We start from the raw sequence: 20,528 nt of genomic DNA, 5'->3' as shown, positions 1-20,528 counted from the left end.
GGCCCCCTATTGAATTTGTGTAGCCAATACATAATTCATAAATCAAGTCAGGGGCCAAAAAACTGCACCAGGAAAGGTTCATTACAGGTCCTCTTTAAAGTTGACAGAATGTCCTCAACATCAGACAACAGTTGAATGTGTTGAATGCAACATAGTATTTCAAGTCTTGAGTTGTAGTCACAACACATTTCAGTGAGTTCACCTTATCTGTGCATCAATTTCCATTTTATATTTAAGTTATGATGTTCATTTCAAACTACAGCACAACAAGACACTAAAAATCCCCAAACCAGTTAAAGCCACACAGCACCTATAAACACACATAAACAGCAATGATATCATGCAAAAACAACCATCAAAATGTAGAATATTCTGCTGGATGACACATGATCACCTTGATCCACTGCAGAGAAACATGAGTTTGTTACCTCATCTGTCGGATATAAACGCTCACAACAAAGTCAGTCAAAGTGTTTTTCTACCTCCAACAAGTTGTGAAGGAACAAGTTCAGACAATATATAAAGTGATAACTCTGGTGTCTCTTCTGCAGTGGATTTTTTGTGTGTGATTATTGCTGCAAAAACCAGCTCTGGAAAGAACTTCTGCTGTTTGCTTGATCCGAAGGAAACATCAAAGAGTGATTATTTAAATGATTAGACTTACAGCAATGTTATAATTAGTTTTTTTTTTGTCGCTGCCAGCCAGAATAACTCCTAGTTTTTTCATACTGTACTTGGAAACAACACATGTTGCCTCTAATTATATAACGCTGCCTGTTCACAGCAGTCAAGGAGATTGTTTTAACCTTGCGGAGGTGTGTGACTTTAATGTGAAATGGTAGAAATATAAACAGCACAATAACCTCACAAACACGCAGAGATTTGAAAAGACAGACCGAGAGCTGGACACAGGGAATTCATTTTCTCTCTTCTAACTCAAGGCTGTTTCAAATCCCTCATAGAACAGAAAAGACAGGAAATAGCTTTCACTGCCTTGCTCTCCGTTGAATGTTATACAAAATGATGAATTTCATGAAGTGAAATAAAGCGAATGCTCAAGCACAAGATAATAATAAGCTTGCATTTTAATCATTATGTTGATTCATACACTGTTCAACTTCATCTATTCCAGCAACATTTAGTGAGTCCGCCAGCCACCTGATGCTGATCGGATGTTACGACACATTCCTTGAGAATCCTTCAGGAGGACCTGTTCCTTTCACGGTGCTACAGCAGCTCTTCTTGGCATCTCTGAAACACTTGGTTTGATCTCCAGCACCTCCCTCCCAAAAAGCCCAGTCTGCTCTGATTGGTCAGCTGATGTTACTAAAAATGTAAACATTTAGTTTTAGAAGTATTTGCAGGACAGTGTTGTGGAAAATGCAGTGAAAAAAAAACATTTTTGCCATTCCATCTAATCTTCAACCGCTTATCCAGTGTGGGGTCGCGGGGGCAGCAGCTCCAGCAAGGGACCCCAAACTTCCCTTTCCCGGGCCACATTAGCCAACTCTGGGGGATCCTGAGGCGTTCCCAGGCCAGGGTGGACATATAATCTCTCCACCTAGTCCTGGCTCTTCCCCGTGGCCTCCTCCCAGCTGGTCGTGCCTGAAACACCTCCCTAGGCAGGCTCCCAGGGGGCATCCTTACCAGATGCCCGAACCACCTCAGCTGTCTCCTTTCAACGTGAAGGAGCAGTGGCTCTACTCCGAGTCCCTCACGGATGACTGAGCTTCTCACACTATCTCTAAGGGAGACACCAGCCACCCTCCTGAGGAAACTCATTTCGGCCACTTGTACCCGCAATCTAGTTCTTTCGGTCATGATCCATCCCTCATGACCATAGGTGAGGGTAGGAACCAAGATTGACCGGTAGATCGAGAGCTTTGCCTTCCGGCTCAGCTCTCTTTTCGTCACCACGGAGCGGTACAGCGAATGCAATACCACCCCCACTGCTCCCATTCTCTGGCCAATCTCACGTTCCATTGTCCCCTCACTCGTGAACAAGACCCCGAGGTACTTAAACTCCTACACTTGGGGTGAGGACTCATTCCCTACCCGGAGCAGGCAATCCATCGGTTTCCTCCTGACCCGAATCGATCCAGTGAGTGCTGGAGGTCACAGACCGATGATGCCAGCAGGACCACATCATCTGCAAAAAGCAGCGATGCGATCCGCAGCACACCGAACTGCAAACCCTCCTCCCCCCGACTACGCCTCGATATCATGTCCATGAATATCACAAACAGGATTAGTGACAAAGCGCAGCCCTGGTGGAGGCCAACCCCCACTGGAAACAAGTTTGACTTACTGCCGTAAGAAGGACTTGTAGGAGTGGCAACACTATCACTGTCGATGCTGCTGGATGAGACGCATTGAATAGCTTAGCATAAAACTGTTAGCAGGGGCAGGACGGCTAATCTGTCTGTCTCTAAAGTTTAAAATCGACCTACCATCACCTCTAAAGCTCACTAATTAACCCCAAATATGTTTCATCCTTCTACAAACCAAGTTACAGGCTGTAGTCTCCTACACAGCTGCACCTTCATTAAAAATACATCTTATAACATTTCTAGTGTTGATGAGGATACTGAAATATATTGAAATAAAGCTTAAATGACAAATAGAGATTTTTGCAGCATATTCTGCCATCAACTGCAGCACGGTTGATCTTTACCTGTTATTGAGCCTGATAACATCATAATGGAGGTCCGTCTACAGAAGCCATTAAAAGTGAAAGTCACTGACTTTGGCTTCGCCAGCAACAATCCAGAGTAATGGACGGGTGTGAACGTTCAAAGCCGATGGTACAGGTACGTATCTGACAGAAAACTAATGAAATCCTGCAGCGTCAGGCTCATGTCTGAACAACACATTGAATGAAGAGTTACTGCACACTTGTCTTTTATAAGCTATTAACTAAATGATATGAGTGTACTGTGATGAAAGACATAAAACACATCTTAACATTGAAATTTCTTACAAAATTAATAAAAATCCATAGTTCATGGTTGAAAATGCCCATAATCTTGCAAGACCAATTCTGAGATCGAGTCAGCCATTTGAGACCGTTGAATCAGTGGGAATGAGTGATTATCTGACAGTGTCGATGTTCTTTTCTCACACTGAGAGGAAGCATTAGTTTCATCCTCTCATTTAACAGCTGGCTAGTTCGTTTGCTAGCGTTACCTTCCTAATTCCACCATAATTTCATGCAAACCGTGTAGCGGTTACGGAAAATGAGTGGGCCAAATTTGAGTTCGTACAGCGATGGACCCTTTCCGATGCTGTCGCTGGCTCTCCTCCATTAGCTTCCCAGTTCTAGATTCATCAAATTCCGGCTTTAGTTACATGGGTTCGGTTTCATCTCACAGCCTCTTACCTACTTTTTCGCTTTATTTTAATTATGCAGCAGGTGGGCGCAGACCTGGAAATGGCTTTTTTTCTAATTGCGTCAACACTATTTTTAAACTTTAGGTTGTTTTTTGCCAAAACCAAACACCAACCCAGAAGCACATAAGACATCTCTGGCACAGGCAAAAAATGATGTGGTTTTGCATCAACACAGTTATACAAACCATCACTTGAATAAGCACACGCAGCTCAGAGTACACTGATAGAAATGAAAAACGCTGGTAGAGCGTGAAAACAATTTATTTCTCAAAATGTTCTAACACTCCTCAAACAACAAAGGTGCAGCATCTTTATGTCTATCTTTTATATTTAGACATTGGGTCATTATGTTGACATTTGATGCCCACAGATGAGGCATATCTTCGACACTGTTGGACAGCCACCAGACTACATGCTGCATACTGGACTCTAGACAAGACAGTATTTCCAGGCTAATAACACGCTGATGGGACGCCCCCTGTGGAGATGTATGGTAACATTAATTGGCCATCTGCATATCTGTCTTTAGTCCGTCACTGCGTTTGGAACAAATTGGGTTGGTGTTCTTCCAGTGTGAAAAGGAGCGTGGAGCTGACAAGAGCCTGTCAGGGTCTGAGGTCTCATGGTAATCACTCACTTCTCACTATATAGTCCAAGAATAGCGGACTGTAGTTACTTTGCCATGTTGGAGTGCTGTGTGAATGTGTAGTGAGAAGTAATATACTGCATAGAGAACTCAATGTATACCACAATTCATTTGAAAAAAGGAGTGTACAACTGATGGTCAACAACCGAGCATTATACATACCATCATGCATTGTGCTCAAGTTAAAATGACAACTTGACGAGAGTAGAGAGGGCAGAACCATTGAGACAAATTTATGAAATGAACACATTGAATGTGAAGAGAGCATCACAACACAAACAGCCACAACGTGCTTTGTATTTATGTATCAATTTGGACAGCAGACTACCGCGCCTTTATTTTGTACTTTTCATGATAAAAGCCCCAGACATATACCCTGCAGCACTGCTCATAATAGTCCTCCACATACTCTACTACATAATTCCCTATATAGTCCTTTGGATAGTCCTCTATATCATCCCCCACATAGAACTCTCTGGATCGTCCATACATTCTTTGAGGCAACAAAGACCCAGACTCAACCACCTTGAGATCAGGTGTGTCAGTCAGCAGGAAAATGGAGCCAATGTCACCAAGTGTCAGGAGGATGAACAGAGCTCGCTTAATGGAGGGGAAGGAAATGTACTGAATGTGTCACAGTCGGTTAGAGAACCAACGACGACTTTATTTAACAGCAGTGTGTTGTAGCCTAGAACCAAAAAATGTCAATAAATATAAATATATATAAATGGATTCATTATAAATAAATAAATACATTATAATAAACTATGTTTATATAGCACTGTTTCAACATGGTTTACATTCTGTTTTACATTAACATCAGCAGAAAAACATTGTCCAAGAAAACAGCACAATTTACAGACGCAAAGCACCTACAACATATATATATATATATATATATATATATATATATATATATATATATATATATATATATATATATATATACTGTATATACTTATACTTACAAATTCAAGCAGCTATTCTTTTTTTTTCTTTGCTTTTTTTACATCAAAACATGTACCGTACAGCTTAATTGTCCCCTTCTCCACTAGTTTTAACATCCAGACAGTAGTTCTAAATGTACACAACACAAATGCATGATGCATAGTCATCCTCTGGCATCGCCTTCCTCCACCTACGTCAATGTTAAGTGTGAGTTGCCAGCCTCTAGCTGACAGATGTGGAAGTGCTAACCGTCTCCACTTTCACACCCATCCACTCCCATGAGCCGGGCCCTCGGGTGACACGCCGAGGCATGCCATTAACTCAGCACAGAGATGAAGCATTGTCTGTGCTGTTCAGCTGGGGAGCAGGTGGTCACTTGTCCAGGTGAGAGGGAGTTCAAAGGAGAGCCGGGTTCCTGGATGAAAAGCAGCACAGTAAAACCTCATGCATGTGGAAAACAAAGGAGCGAGCTGAAACGCTACGAAACGGAATCTACAAAAACAAATTATCTCAACTGAAGGAATCCACAAAATCCTGCAGCGCTGCGTCGCTGACAGATTGACGTAACGGCTTCCTTGTTTGTTTTATGCACTGTTTTTCAGAAGTAATAAATTGGCGGAGTTGTTATTTCTTTGACCTTTAATTGACAACCCTACGACACAGACTGGACTGGAGGCTGAAATTTTCAAATCCTCTTGAGTTTGTAAATATTGATTGACAGTGCAGTTGAAGGAATGCTGTTATGAATAATGCTGTTAATGAGCAGATTGTGTTGTAACAATGGAAACCACGTTTATTTTTTCATATTTTGCCAAAAACAAAGGGCTCTGCTTTGACTGCGTTGTGTCTCTGAAGGCAAATATGAATGCAGTTATAGTTCAACACATTGGGGATAGTCTCTATAAGCTCGTGGTTGTGCTATTTGTATTTAAATTAATTTAATTCACAAAAGTTGAATTTAAAGGAAACATTATCATTTAAAACTTCTTTACAGACAAAAAAAAACCTTGTGTTTATATACCTGTAGTGTGTGGACAATATGTAATGTAGTTGTGTTGATGTCTCCCTGAGCTGCCTGACCCAAGAAGGACTGCTTCTCCTTTAAATTCCTTCGTGGGTAATCTGCTGTAATGTTTACTGATTGCTCTGCTTTTCTAACATTAAATCTGCTTAGTTTACGGCTCTTGAAAGGCAACATTTAAATATTATATTTTGTCAAAGTGCAGTTGACTACCAATGGGCTCCAGATGAGGGGAGATTGTTGCCACCTTGGTTTAAGTGGTGCTCATTCGGGAGATGGTCCTTGATTGAGCAGGTGATAAAAATATATAAAAATATCTTGGAAGACCTGAATACTGGTCCAGTCAATGATTCAAGAATCATTGATTGTGCATTCCTGTATTGCATTTTGAATTTGCATCATAAGAAATGTAATGTAATGGTCAGATAACATGGCCAACATTAAAACTAAATTAACTGTTTGATGACCAAACATCATTGAATCAAAGCAGAGTCCACCTCCTCTCGTCACACCAGAATGCTGCTCTCTGTGCTGCAACATCCAGTTCAGAAATGTAAATGCATTCCACCTGCTACTACTAGCCATCAGGGGGCGACACCTCTGGTTACAAAAAGATGTAAATTTGAATTGTCTATGAGAAAATTACCCTACTTGTCACTTGATTTATTACCTCAGTAAACAATGTAAACATGAGTTTATGGTCACAATCTAGTTTCAAGTCTACATCAAGCATGATGTTCATTGAGTAAATTATTCATTATTATTATTGAGAACATATTCAACTTGACAGTTCACTAAATGCAAATAGCTACTTAAATGACTTTAACACTTAGCTGTAAAGTTGAGCTTGAATTATGAAGCTAACTTTGTTAGCAGCTTCGCACCAGAATCCAAGGTTGCTGCTCAGGGTGCCGCTCTGCTGGTAGTGTTCATCAGATCCACCCGTCGCTCCTCCACAATCCAAATATGGTCACTTCTTTCCCTGGTTGTAACAATTTTAAGATGCAAACAACCAAAATACTGAACTTGATGTTTTAACTCTGGAATCCATAAACCAACAGTCACAATGACTATGTCCAATACGGTCTATAGGTACGCCCAGACAGCAAGAAGCATGCTGGGTAGTGGAGCAGCCATAGGTCTTAGCTTATCTTCCATCTCCAGCAGTGGATGGGCATCATCTCCAACTCCATCACTCCTTTTCTGATGTTGATGAGTGTATTTTATTATATGCTGTAAGTGCTGCAATTTATCCTTTCAGCAACTACAGTGCCTTGTTTTGTTCCCAGCTGCAACAACAAAACCTTTTGAATTCACCACCGCTCTAACTGGTGCCTCTGACTGGATTGTTTGCATGGAAATGGCTGCTGAGGCTCATGGGTTGTGGGGAGTTAAAGCTCATCAAATGCCTTGGCTCACAGAGGACCTATTCTGCTCCTTTTCTGGTGCACACTTGTATTTCAGGTTCCCACTAGAACATGTTAACATGCTTTCATTTTTTTCCATTCTGGCTGCTGCTGCAGCTTTTCTGAGCCTCTCTTATGAAACATTCTTTTTAACCCCCTGCCCCTCCCTCTCAAATAGCCTAGTCTGCTTTGATTGGTCAGCTGGCCCACTATGTTGTGGTTGGTCAAATGCTTAAAGTGTTTTTTTAGGAATGTCCCATGCTTTATCACCAGTATTGCTGAGTAATAGTGTTAAAAATGGATTTTAGTCACTGGTTGCCACTTGCATAACAGGTCCTATTAAACGAGTTTCACTTGTGAAGGAAATACCTTCCACAGGATTCTGATGTAAAATTGATTGATTTATTCCCCCTTTGGCTGTGGGAGAAAGCCGGAATACACTGGTAGAACATTCAAACTCTTTTGGAAAGTAGATGGTTAAAAAGATGTAGCCTATGAATGGAAATTCTGGTAGTTGTGGGAAATGGAAAAAAATGTATTACGACAATGTAGATCAGACAATTATAAAAACTTACTAAAAGGCCTGAAAAAATGTTACATTTTAACTCTAATGACCACAGATCCCTGTGGCTAACCAAATCAGGAGTATAATTAAATTATGGAGTTATGTAACGACTACTGCCTTACTCACAGAGTAGTAATTGGTGAACCAGTAAATATTGCTAACGATGCTTGGCTTAAATGCTGATGTGTTTAAAGTCTTAACTTTGAGTATTTTTGTGAACGTATTAAATCGAGATGCATTTGGAGTCATGGTGTGATCATTTCCCCCCTCTAGATGCCCTCTGAGATTCTGCTCTTTATATCTACTGTAATAGGTGAAATGCTGCCAGCTGTAGAGTTAAAGAGAGTTCAGATGAATGAAGTCATTCTGAGCCAGGTGTTTCATTTAGAATGGGAGTCGAAGCGAATAATAGCTCACTAAATGAGCTATTTTACTACTTTTTGTCTTCAGCGGCATGAGTTCCAATCAGGAACTGAATTGCTCCCAATGGCAGCAAGTGTGGCAATAGAAGGGCACTGAAAAGAGAGATCTGCGCACTGAAGCATTCTTTTTTGGAGTTTTGTAATTAAATGGAAAATGTGATGGGAACAGACACCTTCACATAGATGTGCCTAAATTGTAATCACTGTTGCATCCAACAGATGCAATAGAAGTACAATGTCTTATTTCCTTTTTCCATATTTTACTGTATAGATTTTTATTCATCTTTGCCACTTTTTTTAAGTTGATATTTTTAGCAGTCCAAATGAAAGGGGATGAAATACAACGTGAAAACCAAGCTTTACAAAACCATACAAGTCTCTTCTCTCCATTACCAGAGATTTAGTCTTCAACACGTTGTGTGCATCAGTGTCTGTCTGCAGTGTTTACTTTAGTAGAACTTAGCCTCCCTGTTTTAACCCCCATTCATAAAAAAAAAACAGGTAGGTAATTCAACCTTGTGAAAATCACTGCATTACTCTTACCATACCATTCTTACTGTAAGAATTTGCACATTGGTATCAAATCCCCTCTGCGTCTGAAGTTAAAAGCAGATTCTGGGTTCACTTGTACTTAATATCAGGCTGCTTCCAGTTTACGTAAGTGGCCCAGGTGGAGCTAGCCGGTAATATAATGTTCAAGATACGCCAACCTCAATAATAAGCTCACCTTTTTTACTTCCTGCACAAGGAACACATGTTCCCCTGACTACATCCCATTGGTCAACAGTTCTCTGGCTGATTCTGATTGGACCAGCAAGCGGTGAGGTAAACAAGCTTGTATGATATATGTTCAGTGTTGTATTACAAACCGCAACCGAAGAAGATACTGTATGAATATGAGGAAGACGTACTGGGAGAAGTTGGAAATCATTCATTTATGGCGACTGTTGAGTCGTATCAGTAAGAGTCTGAAATCTACACAAGCCGAGGTTTAACTTTTAGCCAATTGTTGACATCCTTTATACTTTGGTCCCGCACTCGGAGCTGTCAATCACAACAGAGGTGTAAATATAGTTCCTTACAAGAACTGACTTTCTACCTGGAATTTGAGCTAGAAGGAGGATTTTCAATGACGAGGTGAGTTTTATCAAACATTTACAGTATATTCTATAATGTTTATTGAATATGGACAAAATGTAAACAAACAAGCAATCTAAAAAATAAAACAATTTTGGTAAAAATGGTAGAGGTTTATTTAAGCTAGCTGGCCGATAATAACACTGATATGGTCCTTTAACTGTAGTTAATAGAAGTCCCATTCTTGGTTGTCCTTGAAACAAATTGGCAAGCTCATCATCTAGTCCAGTCGCATCAGGCCATATAAAACACCAGGGAGTTTGGTTTCTCCTCACCGTACACTCAGCATGCCATAACACTATGAATATGATATAAGAAGCGCATAATCCAAGATGGCACCAATTCAATCTGATGAGAATTACTCGCTTGGTTAATAAGGCATAAAGGTTAAAGCTTCTGGGTTTATTTCGGGGAATGCTGTTGTCCGAATGTGTGCTGTAGTGTGTCTGCCGTTGACGTTGGCCACCCATTCCCCTTGGGCCCATAGGCTTTCAATTGTAATGATGTCACATTTTTTATCCTTCTTGGCATGAGGAAAATTCACGTCACCATATGAGACAGAAAACATTATATTTAATCACCTAACTTACACAGATTTAACCATGTCTCAACACAGAAAAGAGGGAAAAGTGTGGTCCCAGACTCTTCAAACAGAAAAGGTAGTCACTAAGCAACTGTTTTTCTGTTACAGGTCACAATTGAAGGGTTCGTCTTTCAGAAGACCTACAAGATGATGGATCATATTGCCCCCGAGAGAGCAGCAAGCTATAACCAGAGGTTTTGCCTCATTGATTGAACTTTAAAGGGGTATTATGGTGGAAGACATCTGCTTGGCTGTGTCTGGCTCTCTGCCTCTACCTTTGTTTAGTCATACTGTTGCGAAGCCCAAAAAGAGAACCAAAGGCAGGAAATTCCCAGGTAGTAGGTAAGATTTTGAATTTGTGCCTATCTAGTGCAGTCCCAGTTCAAGGCATGGCCATTTTACACATATGCACATTCAAAATGGGCCAATTGCTTTGCCCCTGGTTATTGTGATTCCGATCATAGTGGGCAGATTGCTTAGGCCCTGGGCCTACTTGTCACTCATTGACTCCAGGGAAGTTAAGTATTTGGGTGTAAGGTAAGGAAATCCAGTGGCAAAAGTGATCTGCAGTCCTGGCCCATTGAGAATGAATTTGAATCAAGGCCTGTTTAAGGAGAGGCAGCCCCAAAACAATATGCTACATGGTACAAAAGTACCCACGTGGCTAAATGTGTACATTGGGCTGTTGGGACAAGACCCCTAGTTCTGATCAAATGGATGCTGCAGATTATAATGATATATGTCTGCCTTTAATGTGTGACTAATGCTGTGTTTTGTCTTTTACTTCTCTATTGGTTACTATTGTTACTGTATTGTAATGTTGATTACCATGAAAATAAAATGTGTTGTTATATACTAGACACTTTTTGTTGTTTGTGTTGGCCAGGCACAAAACCAGCTCCATAAAGATTTTTTAGTGTGGAAATACTTGACTAGCTTGCACTATGCCCTGACCTCCAACCCATCCAGCACCATTGGGATGAACTAGAATGCTCTCTGTGAGCCAGACCTTATCACCAAACATCAGTGTTGGACCTCGCTCAGTAGTTGTAACTGAACTGGAGCAAATCCCTGCAGCCAGGTTTAACATCTGCTGGCAAACCTTAACCCATGGGAGGCTGTTAAAGCAGCACATTAATGCCGATGGCTTCAGAATCACATGTTTAACTAAGTGGAATGTTCTGGTATCTACATAATTTTGTCCATAGTGTATCTCAAAGTATGCTTTCTGTTTTTATGGCATATTTGGTGCTTGGGGTTGCTATGTTACAAGCTCCATCCTGATCAGAGGGAAGTATCTACTGGTTTTCTGGGTTTAAATCTGCAGAGACAGCTCTATTATATTTGAATATATTAGTATTATAGTTTTTTTTTTTTGTCGTTTAGGCACAATCATTAAAAGTTAAGGCTATGTCAAAACCAGCAGATCATTCTCTTGCAAAAGCAAACAATTCAAGCAAAACTCTTTTAGAAAATAGTTTTTGCATCAATACAGTCACACAAACAACTCAAAGCACTGATAGTGTCTAGTGAAAAACACTGGCTTTTGCTTTTTCTGTGTGCAGTTTGTAGTAATAAACACAGAGACACAAACACACACACACACACACACACCCACACACATATCCAAAAGTGTAAAGTATGGATGTGTATTCCAAAAAAAACACACAATTCAAGTAGGGGGGTCAAAGTTTTGTAAGTATCATCAGTATGTGTCAGACCTTTAATGTTGCAGTCACTGTCGGGCTGTACCATTAAAAACAGACAATTGTCGCTGGGTCTAGCAACATTTCTGTCAGAAACCTGAAAGGACTATCCCTTTAAGAGAACCTTGAAGATACAATGTTTTGAGGTGGAATGAAAAACATGTTGAACTGTGGACATTTTGAGATTAAGGGCCCTAGTTTCGTGGCGCAGCGCAGGGCGGCGCAGGGTGGCGGAGCCGGCGTAATGCAAGTTTCAACCCGCGCAGCCTTGCACACGGTCAGTTTGGCAGTTTGGTGGATTGCCTGCGCCAAGATGGGTGTGGCGGCGCAGCAGGGGGAGGCGTCACAGATTCAGCTTGGTGCAGCGGAAGTTTCGCGGGTGGGCGAGACGGGAGGTGTGCCTGCGCGAGCCTGCGCGGTGCATGAAACTTGCAAAGTCGAGGCGGACACACCCCGCGCTGCGCGCTGACTACGCCTAGTCTACGAAACTAGGGCCCTAAAGGTTACAAAGGAGGAGACTCATGTTGAACTCATTTTGGGGGCTGCAGTATCTTTCTCTCTGCAATAAACTCAAACTTTAAAGGATACATTTAATGGTCATTATATTTGTATTTTTGGTTTCTACTTGAACATGTTCATGTGCTTTGATGTTCAAAGCTCTCCATTTTTCTCATCTGAAAATACTGATATTCAGATGCTGTCTGAAACACTTGGTTTTAGCACATTTCAATGGAATTGCATTACTAGGCAACAGCTTGGGTTTACTTGCTGTTAGCTGACGTTATTCACAATGCAAATGGAAATAAACAGGGACACATTGTTGAAATTTATAACTGTGAAATAGTCAATATAGTTGTGACATCACAACCATACGAATATCCAGCACAGTTTCTAAAAATGTGTGTTTCTCCATGGAGTGAGCATTACTCTTTCAGGATTTATAAAGCACTTGCTTCATAATAAAAACAAGACATGAAAATCTCACTTTTAACAATATTGGACCTTTAAAAATAAATAAAATAAGATTTTCTTTCGAAAAGGGGGGTATAATGTGTACTCTAGAGCTTTTCTGGTGGCATTCAATGCTGCATTCAGAAGCTTTATGTTTTGTTTGTGGAAAGATGTCGATCTCACTTTACCATTGGTGAAACCTACGAGTCACACAAACATGCACATTTCAACCCAGAAATAAACTTGCATGTTAGTACCGCTTTGTGCTTTGTGTGTGGAAGGCTGCAGCCAGGCTCACGGTGGGTTGTTTTAATGATGCTGACTGACATTGTTTTGCAGCCACTCTGCAGTGCTGTATATTATCTCCCTGCAGGTTTTTAGATATAACTAGAAAATGTAGGCCTACTGCATAACATCTGTCAGTTGGTATATAATAATTCTTACATGCATGCATATAAGCTGTTGTAGAAGAAATTGTGTTACCTTACAATTCTTATTTGGTTTTGGTATAATGTTCCTTTCTCTCTAAACATCAAATGTCCTGCTGAGCTGCATTCATTGTATGTAAGCCTTGTCATGTTGATGAAAAGACCCTCTGGTCTGTCCCCCTTCCTGGACCGTCCCCGAAACACCTTCACCTCACATACTTGATCAAGGCCTTCATGAATGGCCCCTGTTGTGACACTATGTAGAAAGAACCCAGCTGTTCCGAGGGAAGTCACACCTTTATATTGTCTCAGGATGTCTCTTCCAAGTTGGGAGAGACGCGTATTGAATCTATGTAAATCCACTGTTTAGACCTGCCCCTTTGGTTCTGTATAAGTTGTCTCTTGCCTCACATCATTGCAGAATGGACTGTGTGGCAGCGCGACATTGTCTTTTCTCCACTGTCAGTGATTAAACCTCATTTGAACCAGCCACTGAATTGGACCTGAAGAGTTTTCTTCCACAATATGGCGTTGTCGGCATCTCGCTAACCCTGGGCTAGAGGACGTCTGGACTGGAGGGAGTCATTCTGAATATTAGCAATCGGCGCCAAATTCAAAGGGTAAAGGAAGCCTCTTGTAAAATTCCTAACTTTTGTTGATATTCACAATGCTCTGTTTCAAGTCCGGATCTTCCATAGACCCAGGTAACGCGATTTAAATTTTCAAATAGCAGCGGTTGACTGCAGGCTGTTCTGGTGAGTTTTAAGCAAAAAGGCCTTATGTAGTATAATAACAGATTGCATGGTGGAATTCTCCGTCACCTTATGGGTTTGAGTTTTTCTCGGTGTAACAGATTATTATATGAGGTTGATGATATTGAAGTTGGGGTAACCAGACCGCCGCTCGTATTATCCTAAATCCTATTGGTAGTATAATGACAGTTTGCATAGTAGAATTCTCTGTAAATTAGGATTTTTCTGTGTGAGGGATTATTATATGAGGTTGATGATATTGAAGTTGGGGTAACCAGACCGCCGCTCGTATTATCCTAAATCCTATTGGTAGTATAATAACAGATTGCATGGTGGAATTCTCCGTCACCTTATGGGTTTGAGTTTTTCTCGGTGTAACAGATTATTATATGAGGTTGATGATATTGAAGTTGGGGTAACCAGACCGCCGCTCGTATTATCCTAAATCCTATTGGTAGTATAATAACAGATTGCATGGTGGAATTCTCCGTCACCTTATGGGTTTGAGTTTTTCTCGGTGTAACAGATTATTATATGAGGTTGATGATATTGAAGTTGGGGTAACCAGACCGCCGCTCGTATTATCCTAAATCCTATTGATAGTATAATGACGGTTTATAAAGTGACATTCTCTGTGATTGAGGATTTTTCTATATGAAAGATTGTTATGCGAGGTGGATGACATTGAAGTTGGGGTAGCCAGACCGCCGCTCATGTCATTGTAATCCCTACTTGGAAATGTAATGACGATTTGCATGGTGAAACTCTCTGTGATCTTATAGATTTCAGTATTTCTCTTTGTAAAAGATTGTTATAATGAATGAATGGGATGTGTATAACCGGTTTGAAAGTTGTATGAGCTCATTGTAACGTCTTGTTTGTCAATGTTGTGTATTTGTGTTTTGCTGTGATTTAAGGCCCGCTGTGGCCATAAAAATGTTGTTTTCTTGCTGTGAGAAATTATTGCTGGAATTGAGTAGTTGTTCAGGAGGTTACAATTGATCACAACATTCCAGCTCTAATTCCTTATCCGTTAGTTAATAGCCTTTTGATCAATGTGATTCACGACTGCTGTTTTGCGATAAACCACGTGGCTAAGAGCACTTTATTTTCATGTAAATACACATTTTTCTTCCCTGTGTAGAATCACTTCTTTAGCTAGTTGGGTTGTAAGTCTGTTTTAATAAATTTTCCCCAACCTACTTTAGTTTTCTTTTTAAATACGTTATATTCTATTTTTTTATTTTTTTGTTACTCAAGACTGTTAGTAACTTGCCCTTTATCCCTTCTCTAACTAGTTGGTTTGTCTCCCTGATTTAATTAGTTTCCCCCACTCTGCCCTTTGTTATTAACTCTTTTGTTCCTTACTGTAGTTAAATTGTTGGGTTTTTTTTAGTATTCTGGCTTCTCTTTAGCCTGTTGAATTGTTATTTTTTTTAACTCACTTCACCCTACCTACATTCTATTATTTTAGTATTTTTTGTAAATAGTTCATTCTTTTTCAATTTTATGATTTCTTGTTTCTCATAACTAATACTGTACCTTATCCTTCTAGTATTATCACTTCGTTTGAGCTGGTTGTTTCTGTATCAATTAATTTGCCCCCTTTTATTTTTTGTCAAAATACTGATCTCAATATTTAGTACTATTATTTTTTTCTCGTTAATCATTTTATAATATTTTTGTTTCAATTGTATTTTTATTTTCATTGTATTTCATTTTTATCTTTATTATTATTTTTTTCATTTTCGCCTGGTTTTTGCCTGGAATGCTCTATACAAATCTGGCACCCTATTGAACGGAGTTAAACTGAGAGAGTGTTCAGAGACACCAGGATGAACGCATTCACAGTAGTGTTCATCAGGCAGAAATACAGTACGTTCAGTTCACGTTCGCCCAAAATATGAACGAGTTCAAGAACTATCGTTCAATGAACAGGTTCAGGCACAACACTGTTTAGCAGTATTGCTTCTGTAACTAGTTGGTTGTCTTTCTGTTTGATGCATTTTCAGCAACGTACCTGTTGCTATTTTAGTCTTTTTGTAAATACATTATTTTTCTATTTTATTACTTCAGGTTTCACATACTGTTAGTACCTTGTCCTTTAAGTGTTGTTGTTTATCTTAACTAGTTTGCTGTTTTTTATTTGTCTATATGAATTCATTTTTACCTTTTGTTAATATTAGTTTTTTAAAATTTTTTAAATGTATTATTTTCATTTTTAAATTTCTCGTTAATAATTATGTTGGTTTTATCTTTCATCTTATTTTTTATTACGGTTTCATTATTATTTTCGCTTGTACATTTCTATTTTATTTTTTCTCTCTTCTAAAAAAAAAAAAAAAAAAAAAAGAGGGATAAATTAACTGAATTATATGACTTGCCATCAATCCTAAAGACTTGAATTGTAACTTGAAACTTTGAATTGTCCTCTGAGGTTGTAAACACAGTAGGTGTCTCCGGCATCACTAAACAAAACCCAGTAAGTGCTCCAATGACAGTGGAATTAGGCCCCCTATCTAGAGAACATGCCTTTCAAATACTGATACCCCTCTGAACTTACTGGGTCGTGATTTATTATGTAAATTTGGCTGCACCATTAAATGCACCCCTGATGGGGTATATATTGATGTACCTGATGCTAATGTTAATACTGTGTTTTCTAGGCTACAACAGGTTTCCCGATCAGTGAGCTATGCTTGGCAGTTGCCCTCTCCTCAACTTTCTTTAAAACTTCAAACAATCTATAATCATATAACCAAACAACCCACTTCTCCTTTCCTTTCTTGGCTGATTTCTGAAATATCTGACTCTTTGCTCTGGTTTCCCTCACTCCATTTTCTAGCTCATCACGATGCAGTTCCAAATTCTGAGTATACTCAAAAAGCTGAGCAAGATGAAAGAGCAACCTCCCTCTTGCATGATAATGATATATATTTTGGTCATGAAGGGATTGCACTCAATGAAAAACTATCTCTCACTCAACAACCTATGTTTCAGAAGGATGACGGTGTTCCCCATATCGCAGTAGCTACCGCTAACAAATACGACACCTTGGAGCTGGGCAAGATGGTAAAGTTATTCCAATGTTGTAATGACAAAACATTTTGTGATACTGTAGCCAGTTACCCACTGTACAAGGTTGGCTCTTTGGGGTACATCCTGTGTGTCTCCTTTGACCCACAACCTGTTATCTTTTCAACTCTGTCACAGACAGAACCACACCTAGCCCCCCCAGCCTATTTCTCCATCTACGACCTCCTTCCATCTTCATCCCAGATCCCTCCTGCTTTGTGTTCCTCCCACCCTAATGATTTGGGACTGATTCTTTCTGCTTCTAGTGTAAAAAATAATGTCAACCCAGAAAAACCACTCCCAAAGAAACGCCAGTATCCCCTTAAACTTGACGCAGAACTTGGAATTGCACCTGTGATAGAGTCCTTGTTAGAACAAGGAATAATAATAGCTACCTCCAGCCTCTGTAACACTCCCATTTTGCCCATACAAAAAAACAAACAAACAAACAAATAAGACAAGTTATAAGATCTCAGTGCAGCTAATGATGTGTTAACCCTATTTTTCCTGTAGTTCCAGATCCAACCATTATCCTCTCCTCCTGTTCTGTTCATCCCAGATCACTGTATTTTTTTTATTTCAGTCACGCTGTAGAAACTACTTCCTCCATGCTACTGAGATCTCCACTAAACACTATTTGCCCCCACTCTGTCTCCCATGTTGTCTTCCGCTCTGAAACGCAACATTTTTCCTCCTCTAGACAGACTTGTTATGAGTTCACTCTTCTTTCCAAACCTAACCTTACTATTGAATGCTGATCACCTCTTATCCCTGTTTCCCTCCTTCCTTCCCTAATTGATGGCAAGCCATATAGTTGTGAAAGTTGATCTTAGTTGATCATTATGCTCGCCCCATCCCGAACCACTAGACAAACCACTTGCAAGACCTGAGTTAATTTGTTTGTAGATGGTAGCTCATACCGCTCTCCCACTGGAGCACTTGACTAGACCCTATGAAATCCGTTTTAATTTTTAAGATTCCATTTATTTTTCTGGAATTTCGTGCTCTCCGTTTTATTTTTTAAATTCTGTTTTCCGTTTTCATTTATAGAAATTCAGTATTTTACAATTTTATAGCATTTTTTTCATCAAATAGTGTCTAATCGTGTAGGTGATAGATCAAAATAAAGAAATTTCTAGCAGTCCCCTGCCCCTGACTTTCGCTGTGTCTAAAATCAGCGTACCTGTCAATCCACTCGCTGCTATTTATGTTTCACTTTTCAGACATGCTGGATGAGGCGGTGTTCCCGTTGATTACACAACGTTTAACCCCCCCCCCCCCCTTTTCCCTTTTCTTTCAGCTTAGGTATGGTAACAAACTCTTATAATGTTCGAGAAAACATTGATTTTCAGATTTTGACAAATTCCACGAAATTCCACGTTTTACAGGTATTCTTGTCAGATTCTGCGTTTTAGTCTATGCGCATTGTGGGAATCAGAGAGCCCTACACTTGACTCAGGTTATGCAATTGGTCCCCTATTTGAGATCCTAGAATCTCACCCACCCCCTCCCACCCCCCATGCTCAGCCCCGCAAGCTGAGCTCTTTGCTTTAACGTGGCTACGTTACAAGCTGCCCCCGACACCTCTGAGCGCTCTGCCTGGTTGTGTTGTTTTATGAATTGTGGAGCTCCTGCGACGGCCGCGCATTAGCCACACATTTCCTGCTTCCTCAACTTGTTTGTGTGACACATGGTGTGACTCACAGGAGCAAATGGGGAATGGTTGCTGCAATAAGCAGATTTACGTTGCTCCTGTTACGTCCCTAAATTCAAACAATTTTGTCGACACAAACCAAGAAGCGCATTCCCCCCGTGGGGACTCTTTTGTAAATATGCTGATTGACTTTGTACAAAGTCATATGTTCACATGTTATTGTTATTGTTTTTTTTAATCATATGTTTTCAACATAGACTGAAGTTTTTGCAAACAGAAAAGCAGACACCACAACAGTGATTACTCTGCTCCTCAGAGACATTGTCTGCCTGTTTGGGATCCCACGCTGGATTAACAGCGACGACGGCACCCATTTCAACTCCTCTATCACACGAGAACTCTGCAAGGAACTGTGTTCTTCTGTCTAAGCTCTGCACTAACAGGTGATCGCAGCGCACACGCCTCCCACTGACGGGGACTATCACAACCTTCAGCCTGGTGATTTCAACCCTGAAGCAGTTCAAGCGAAGGAACGCTCTCCAGCCCAGGTGGACTGGTCCATCTCAAATACTGCTGACCAACAACACTGTAATGAAGTGTGTGACACCCCACATGGATCCACTCTTCACACCAGTGAAGATCAACAACCCAGCAGGATGCCAACATGGACCAGTGAAGATCAACAGCCCAGCAGGAGAACAACCCGGAACGGTGCTGTTCTGACCAGATGCTGATGAACGACACCAACATGGCTGCTGCTTGTGACCGGATTATCACTTCTGTGGCTCCTTTGCAGTACCAGTATTAAGCAATGGGGACAGAAGGTTGCTTTGGAAGATCTCCTTCTTAATACTGCAGCTATGGAGCCACCAGAAAGAAGCATATCAGGGATAGCTCATCCCTCCTCGAATGCAGTCTCCAGCCTTCGTCAGAAACGGGAAACTGGACCAAATACAATCTCCACACACGACCAAATGATTTCCACAAACACCTATATCAACCTGACTAGGATGGTAGCTTATCACAGCTCAAATTCTACCAATTGTTACGTATGTGGTTTCATCCCACATAGCACAAATGAGGGCCTCCCCCTGATGGCTCTGCCCATTTCTGACTGTGACACGTGCCATTTACTTCACCTAAATACACAGACATCTTACACCCATGAACTGTGCCCAGTTACACCTGAACTAAGACCTTTACCTTGCAAAACATCCACAAGCAAGTGTCAGACATGCACTGATGTCCCTGCTGCCATCCCTCTTAGGGTAGTTCCACGACCATTAAAGTGGTGTATTAAAGGTACCGGAGTTGGTCATGACATGGGACATTCGAACTGTGACTCGCTGTTTTATCCAATACCAAGAAGTTCTCCCAGAATATGGACTTCAGGCTTCAGCCCTTCACCTACAGCTTGTTCGACACTTGACATTAACTTTTCTAGGTTAGCCACAGCGGCTTCTTTTTGTTCCGTCCCAGCTGGATGTACTGGATATGTGGACAAAAAGCATATGAATATCTTCCTACGGGTTGGAGAGGAGTGTGTGGCCTGGGCTACGTAGTCCCAGCAATGCGAGTTGTGGATAAATTGCCTACAATTCCCTCAGGATTAAGGTCAACAAGATCTAAGCGAGATGTGTTAATCACCCACTCACAGACATATTGGAGCCGTCTATTCGGCATGCTTATTCCCAGTTATGGTGTATTGTCTTCCCTGAATCAGATAAGAGATCTTTCCAAACGTATAGAGGATTTAGCTAATACCACTTCCCTAGGTTTGTCTCTCTTATCAAAAGAGCTGGCTGCAACCCGTCTAGTTGCCTTACAGAATAGAGCAGCTTTAG

This window comes from Eutrigla gurnardus (assembly GCF_963514095.1).
Source record: "Eutrigla gurnardus genome assembly, chromosome: 18".
In the NCBI taxonomy this organism is placed as follows: domain Eukaryota; kingdom Metazoa; phylum Chordata; class Actinopteri; order Perciformes; family Triglidae; genus Eutrigla; species Eutrigla gurnardus.
This window is presented reverse-complemented; position numbering follows the sequence as displayed.